This window comes from Solanum pennellii, chromosome 2 (assembly GCF_001406875.1).
Source record: "Solanum pennellii chromosome 2, SPENNV200".
Lineage (NCBI taxonomy): Eukaryota > Viridiplantae > Streptophyta > Magnoliopsida > Solanales > Solanaceae > Solanum > Solanum pennellii.
Window position 1 is genome coordinate 17,184,251 of NC_028638.1, and position 8,181 is coordinate 17,192,431.

At 33.6% G+C, this 8,181-nt stretch overlaps 1 pseudogene; it reads left to right on the forward strand.

Annotated features, from left to right (window-relative positions):
• Positions 1–849: 849 nt before the first annotated feature.
• LOC107009787 lies at positions 850–3,151 on the forward strand (annotated as a pseudogene).
• The last annotated feature ends 5,030 nt before the right edge of the window (positions 3,152–8,181 follow it).

Consider the following 8,181-nt stretch of genomic DNA (forward strand, 5'->3'; position numbering starts at 1 on the left):
AGAATTGCCTGCGATGTATGGTCTCTAATCGACCTACTCAATCGAGACAATGGTTATCAGCTGCATAGTGGTGGTATAATACTAACTTTCGCACTGTGTAAGTTGTTAAAGATGTTGTCATGCAAAGACAACAATTCCTACAACTACTTAAGGAAAACTCGAATACCGCACAAGCCAGAACGAAATATTTTGCTGATAACAGGAGGACTGACACAGAGTTTGAAGTTGGATATCAAGTGTATTTGAAGTTGCAACCCTACAGACAATCATCTCTAGCATGTGGAGGAATCTCAAGCTTGGCTCTAAGTATTATGGACCCTATTTGATGACTGCCAGAATAGGTGTTATGGCCTATCGGTTAGCTTTTCCTCATGAATCTAGAGTGCACCCTGTGTTCCATGTCTCTCTTCTTAAAAATAAAGTGGGTGATTGAGTGGTGGTGTTATCTTCATTACCATCGAGTGGCTCTGATGGCCAGTTTTTGGTCCAACCAGTGACTATTTTGCGAAGAAAAATGGTGAAGAATAATGTGGTTGATGTTCAGTGTTGGTGCAATGGTCTAACCTTCCCCCCGAAGATGCTACTTGGGAAGACTATTAGTTTTTGCGTGCTAAGTTTCCTAATTTTGATGCTAGTGTGCATCCTGTTACAAGTTCAACACCCGAAAAATCAAAGGAATCTGTGTTGTTCTGACATTGCAAATTGCAACTGCATGTACTGACATTTATAGTCACTTTGATTAATGTTGTTATTTATTACATTAGGTGTAATGCAGAAATAAAGTCTGGCAAGACGAACAATGGAATATCTTCAGGAGAGCATCAGTGTCGTCAATTTTAACTGGATGAAATGGAAAGATCAATGAACAATTTTGATCATCAGTTTGTCATTGATAGCGGTGGATATGGTACAGTATACAAAGGGGATATTGATGGTGGAGAGGACACTGTAGCAGTTAAGCGATCGAAACCAGGATCTAGCCAGGGAAAGAAAGAGTTTTCGATGGAAATCAAAATGTTATCTACACACCGCCATGAGAACATTATATCCCTAATTGGTTACTTCAATGAAATGAAGGTTATGAGATGGTATTAGTTTATGATTATGTGCCTCGAGGATCATTTGCTGATCATCTCTTCAAAATGGACAGAAATAGTTCATCTCTCTCTTGGGAACGGAGACTCAAGATTTCTATAGGTGCTGCACATGGACTGGATTTCCTTCATACATCTCGAAATAGGGTGATACATCATGATATCAAAAGCACAAACATTCTGTTAGATGAAAACTGGGCAAGTAAGATTTCAGATTTTGGATTGTCCAAAATAATCAGCTACTCATGTTGGTACACAAGTCAAAGGCACATTTAGGTACCTCGATCCTGAGTACTCCCTGACTAATAAATTGTCATGGAAAACTGATGTGTACGCTTTTGGAGAAGTACTAGATCAAAACATTATGGATTGTGTCTAGCTACTTCATGCTCCACCTAAACATATTTGTTCTCTTTGTTTGCTTAGACCGCTCTGTTGCTTTGTCACTTCCATGGAATTTAAGGGTTCAAATTGTGATTAGCGCAGCTCGAGGCTTGGCATTCTTACATGCATCAGAGAAGCAAATCATTTAATTTACAGAAACTTCCAAGCCTTGAATATCAGGGGCGGACCCAGTAAGCCAGACTCGGGTGCTCGAGCACCCATTCATTTCCGAAATTTTTTGTATATATATATATATAGAAAATATGATACATATGTTATTATAATTTAAATGAGCACCATAGAACAAAAGTAGCTGTGGGTGAGCTGGTTTAAACCTCTGCAATAAGAGGCGTGCGAAGCCATTGGCGAGGGTTCAAATCCCGCCAATAACATTTCTTTTTTTAAATTTTTTCCAGCGAATTTTACACCTGTTTTTTAAAAAAAAACCCTTTTTCTAATTAAGGGCTTATTTAACTCTTCTTTTTTTAAAAAAAAATTGATTCCAATGAATTTTACGACTTTTTTTTATTCTTATTTTTCCTTTTTTCAATTAAGGGCTTATTTAACTCCCAATTTTGTACTTGTTTTGACTTTTCCTATTCTTACTTGTTTTGACTTTTCCTATTCTTAATTAGTTTAGGTAGCATAATTTTTCTTTCTTTTTTATTTTTAACTTTTCCTATGCTTTAAAACCTTTTGCACTGCCCACTTTTATGGGATTATTTCTCTTAGCAAACTACGAAGTCATTCATTCTTCTTCTTCTTCTTCTTGCTAAAGTATTGCTCAAGTCAGATCTACATCAAACTTGGCCACTTGTTTATTTTCTTATCAAGTTGACTCTCATTCTTCCCGTTGCTACTGCTTCTGTGGAACGAGCTTTCTCATCCATGAAGTACATTAAAAATGAACTCCATAATAGTATTGGTGATGAATTTTTGAATGATTGTTTAGTTTGCTATGTAGAGCGTAAGATATTTGCAAATTTAAGTAATGATGCAATTATTTATCGTTTTCAACATATGAAAAGTCGTCGAGCACAATTACGACTTGACCAATTAGTAATAGGTCATTGTGACTTGTAAGTAGAGGTTATTTTTTTATAATGATAATATTGAGCTTTGTTTTATTTTTTTATCAAAGAGTTTGAGTTAGTATACATTTACTTTTTTTATTAAAGAGTTTGAGTTAGTATACATTTACCGTTTGTGATTGCTAACAAGTTTATGTTAAAGGAAGTGAGCACCCACAACTTTAAATCTTGGATCCGCCACTATTGAATATATTACTTGATGGCGTATGTTTTCTTTACTTTGCCTATTGAGTATAACAGTGACAACATTAGAGAAAGGTTGTTATTAACAAAACTGTTTCATGACATTCTTTATTTCCTTTATGTTTCAGTCTTACAATGCGAAGATAGCAGATTTTGGCTTGGCAAAACAAGTTACTTGGGTTAGTAAATCACAATTCACATGTGTCAACACGGATAGTACAGGTAACGAGTAGTTATGCTGCTCCCGAGTATATTGGAACTTGGAAATTATACTTCTCTTGAATCACACCTTGCGATTCACGGCTAGGTGGAAAATATCCATCCAGAGCTGCAGTACATGAAATAGCACAACTGGCATTGTCATGTCTTGGAAATGAACCTAAATGCAGACCATTGTGATAGCAATAAAAGATTTTGATTTCACAACCCATATTAAGCATCTTCATCACATTACTACTTATTTGCAGTAAGTTGGATTCATAATGATGTAAAGTTGAGGTACCTTCTGATCTTTCTCAGTTAAGACAATATATAATTATATTATCTTCTTTTTTTCATGCTAATTTTATGCTTGTTTTTTATACACTACTTTTGGCCACGTGTGTTTTACATGTATTCCATATTAATTTGTGTCTAATCATGTGAACAACATATATACATCATATGAAATACATTCGTGAGATGAGTAACAGAAAATGTAACCATGAAAATTACAAACTCATTTTGCACAATAGTCTACGTGTTTAATGTTGAAAAGGTTTTAGCTTTATCATTGTGTTATGCTACTACAGAGACAGAAATAATTCTTAAATTACATCTCATCAGAGAGTTATATATCAACAAGGCACTAACCAAGCAATTGCTATAAAAAAAATACAAATTTAAGTAGATAAAGTCATAGATATCATAAAAAAAACCTTGTTAAAGTAGTTAGCTTCAATTTACCATATGTATTTTAAATAATATTCTGAAGATAATAACTTGGAAACTAGATGAGGAAACAACTTCAGCAGCACAATGTATATTAAATAATATTCTTAAACCCATGTTTATTTGGATTGAATGATTAATTTGGGTTTTACAAATAAATAAATTCATTATTATTAAATTCAAGTCCAAAGTTCATTTCACCTTAAATCTCAAATCCATACCACGTGTCACGATGCCTAGGCATCGAAGACCAACAAAAATAAAGCAATGTGTCCAAATGAGATGGTACTCTCAGTCAAATTCAAGAATCAATTACGACCCTCCAAGTATCAAAATGACATGCTTTGGCCAATCATAAGTAACATTGTCCACCCCCTACAACTATAAATAGGGGATGGACAGGACATTTGAAGGGGCATTAAGAAAACTCTTCAACAAGCATTCAACAAAGATTGAAGAAAGTTATAACACTAACTACACAACTCTTTGAATTAGTGGTTGACAGAGTCTTCATGGATCTCGATTTGGACGGATGAAGAGTTTTCCACGTTCTTGGAGATCAACTGCATCTCCAAGAGGTCGACATCATTCAAGAATTCAAGAAGCACGCTACTGAAGGTCCTCGAATCACGAAAAAATTTAGGAGAAAAAAATCAAGATAACAACAGAATTGTACTCACAAATTTATTAATAAAAATCGTATTATTTATTTTTATTTTATTTTTGCTTGCAGTTAATTTTCACCACTTATGAAAATTTGTTGCAAACAAATTTGACACGCCCAGTACGACCAGCTCTGTTCTTCATCTCTTCTTTCTACAAATCAAGAAAAAAATATAAGTTTAACTATGGCAATGACCTTCAAAAGGATCAACGATGTTTCATGCAAGTACTCTATGATTTCTACATTTTATGATTTTAGTGATGTTAATCCAATCACTCAACGCGAGTTCAAGGCTAGTTGTTTAGATTGATCTGATTACTTTACCACTTTGGAGATGGAAAGAAAGAGACAGTCTGAAATGACACTCGTAACTGCATTCTCGGGACAACATTGCATCCACGTTGTTTGATGAATTTTCTCACTCTAGCTCAACTTTGGAGAATTCGTGAATGCAATGAATTCTTCAATTCCAACAATGGTGAACGCCTTGATGGTCGACACAACTGACCTGACGAGAAGTTCGCAATGATGAAGAAAAAGCTATTGATGACAAAAATCTCCAAATCGCCCAACTTATTAAGCAAGTCAGATCTCTCCAGCTCTAGAGAGGCACGTCACAATCTAAAATCGCATGAAAAAAGGTGTGTTCCCACCAATCCAATTGAGTCTCGATGCGCAAAGCAATCTATTTCAATGGTCACTCTAATAGTTCAATTACTACATGATATGATCACAAACACCATCAAAGATCATTATATATGTTGGCCTACCACAAAGTTCCTTAGAATATTCAATGTTGTATTCTAAGTGAATCTAGGGTTTCCTGATGCCAATTGGATATGAACCACCAAAAATTCAACAATTTGTTCGGAAGGGAAATTCAAGGCAACACATTGTTCATTTCGTCGAAACTTATAGAAATGTTGATACACATGGAGATCTTCTTGTCAAGCAGTTTATTTTTTCTTTAAAAGAAAACTTCATTGATTGATATACAGACTTGGATCCTGAATGAATCGATTGTTGGGAGAAATTGGAAAAATAATTTCTCAATCTTTTCACAGTACTCATTGTATATTGAGCATGATGGAATTAAAAAACACAAAAAAAAAAGGATGAACGCTTAGTGGAATACATCAATCGTTGGGGAATGTTGAGCTTTGATTACAAGGATCAACTTTCTGAAATCTCTACCGTTAAAATTTGTATACAAGGAATACATTGGAGCTTTGTATATATCATTCAAGGAATTAAGCCTTTAACTTTTAAAGAATTAGCTACATAAGTGCCTGACATGGAGTTGAGTATTGCAAGCCATGTAAAGAAATAAAAAAGAAGATATATAATTCAAGAAATTGTTAAAGTACCCAACTAAGGAATCTATGCCGGTGACCATGAATTCTACGAAAGTCTCTGCAAGGAAAAGTTGAAAGAGAATGTTATGCATCAACAACTGTGATAAGTGAAAAACAATCTACCTTGAAGGAGTTACAAGCGAATGAGTACCAATTTCCAGACTCTAACGTTCCTATTAACTAAGGAAGTCATTGTACTCTCAGAGTCAAGTGATCCAAAGAATCCAATCATGTTGATTATCTTACGTATTGTAAGTTTCACCGCATCATGGGTCATCACACCACAAAATGCTTCATTCTAAAGGAAAAGATCATGGCATTGGTGCGAGAGGTAAAGATAACCATTGACAATGGTGAGACAAACCATGATAGTGTCAGACTTGATCGTAAAAAAAATTCAACTTTAGAAGCTCTTCCCTGTGGTATCTCCAAAAATTGAAGAATTTGTCATCATACTACAAGTTTAAAAAATTGAACCAGTTGATGTTTCTGCCTTGAAGAAAACAACAAACACATCCAAAGTATATGACTTCTCTAATGAAAAGAATGACAATACTTGGATTTTGGTCACTCACAAAAAGAAAAAATATCAAGGGACTTCAAAATTTCAACTTTCAAAATTCGACACAAAATCAAGTGGAAATCATTTTCAACAATGCGAAGGCATAAAATTCAACATCAAATTGAAGTGCATGAATGTTTCATCACAAAAGGTTTAAAGGATAGTACATTGATGAATTCTTTCCCCAAATTCTTCTTGATGTATGAACCTAAACTACAAGTTGATAAACTGCAAGCTAAAATGTTCGATGTACGAGCCTAAACTACAAATTAAAACACTCCTCAAAGCACGAGCTACAAGCTGCAACAATTCTCGACGCATGAGCCTGTACTGCAAGTTGCAATGCAATGTGTGTGCTTACGAATTTTCCACTTAAACCCTTAAACTTATTGAAACTTAATATTTTAAAACTCCTCTCTCATCCGATGTGTGTGCTTTCAACTCATTTTACACATGAAAATAAATTTCACGTTAATTTTAATGACACGTTATTTATTTATTATTATTGTTATTATTATTATAATTTTAATAACACATAAGAAATTAAATTTTAAAAATAAATATTTTTTAGAAAAGATGCATCTCTCTCTCTCTCTCTCTCTCTATCTATCTCTCTCTCTCTCTCTCTTTTCATTTTCTTCACACCCAAAAATTTTCTCAAATCACAAAAATTTATTAGTCATTATAATGTAACAGATCGTAATTAGTCATTGCACATGCTTTAGATTTCTATTGATTTTAATTTGAAAAAAAAGAGGTATCAAGAAAACTTCAAGTTCAAAAGATATGTTTATGAGTAAATTCAAGCAATAGATTTTGCAAAATTAAGTATACAAACATGGTGAATGATATATTTAGAAAGACTTTTTTCTAAATCTTTTTTGATGGCTATGAAGATGGGTGCAGTGTAGGGGCAGGGCGGGGGGCTGAGGCTGAATAAGGAGAGATAGGATGGGGGTTGAGTGGGGGCTTGAGTTGAAGAAGAAGAGAGAAGGAATGGTGGTGTGGTTGTGGTGGGGCTGGGTTGAAGAAGAAAGTTTTGAGATTCTTTTTTTAAAAAAAAAAAAGAGATAAGTGTTAAAAACACACGTAATTACATCTTTTTTAGTTTCATATCTAAACTATTGAGATTATGAGTTTCATACATAAATTATCACTTATTAGTTTGGGAAACATACATCTCTCTTTTATATCACTCTCATCATGATGTGTGTAATGCACTCACTCTTTTACTTAAAAAAATGTCACATCACACTCCATATGGACAAAATATTTCACCTTGACAAAAATTAAATAAATTATGTATTAGTTGAAATTAAAGATCAAAAAATTATTATCCCCAAAACGTAATTATTTATTATATAATAAATTTCTTTTATGAAAGTTTTTTTTACTTCATCTCCCCCTTCCTCCTCTTCAAATATTAATTTAGATATTATTTAAATTTTTTTTAAAAAAAAATTCTACCCACTCAACTTAACCCTCAACTTCCAGTTTTTTTCTTATTTTTGTGTTAGATATATACATATCGAAAATATGTTTTACTTACCGCCGCAAGACTGTTTTTAAATAAAATTTTTGTTTATGTTATATTTGATACATTAAAAAATCCTAAAATATGTACATACCTAACACAAAACGAGAAAAATATAAAAATAAATAAATAAACTAGGAAGGGAGGGGAGTATAAATAGGATGGGGTTAAACTTTATTTTTTCATTTTACTTTTTTTTGGGAAATGAGTGGGTAATTGGGGGAGGGGGGATGAAAACTGAAAATTTTAAAATATATTACAAAAGAAACTTTTAAAAAATTAAAGGACGGAGGATTTCCGGTGGTGGTGGGGGAGGGGGGTACGGGAAGGAGGTGGTGGAGTGCGGTAAGATAAATAATTTAACTTTTTTAAAAAAAATTGGGA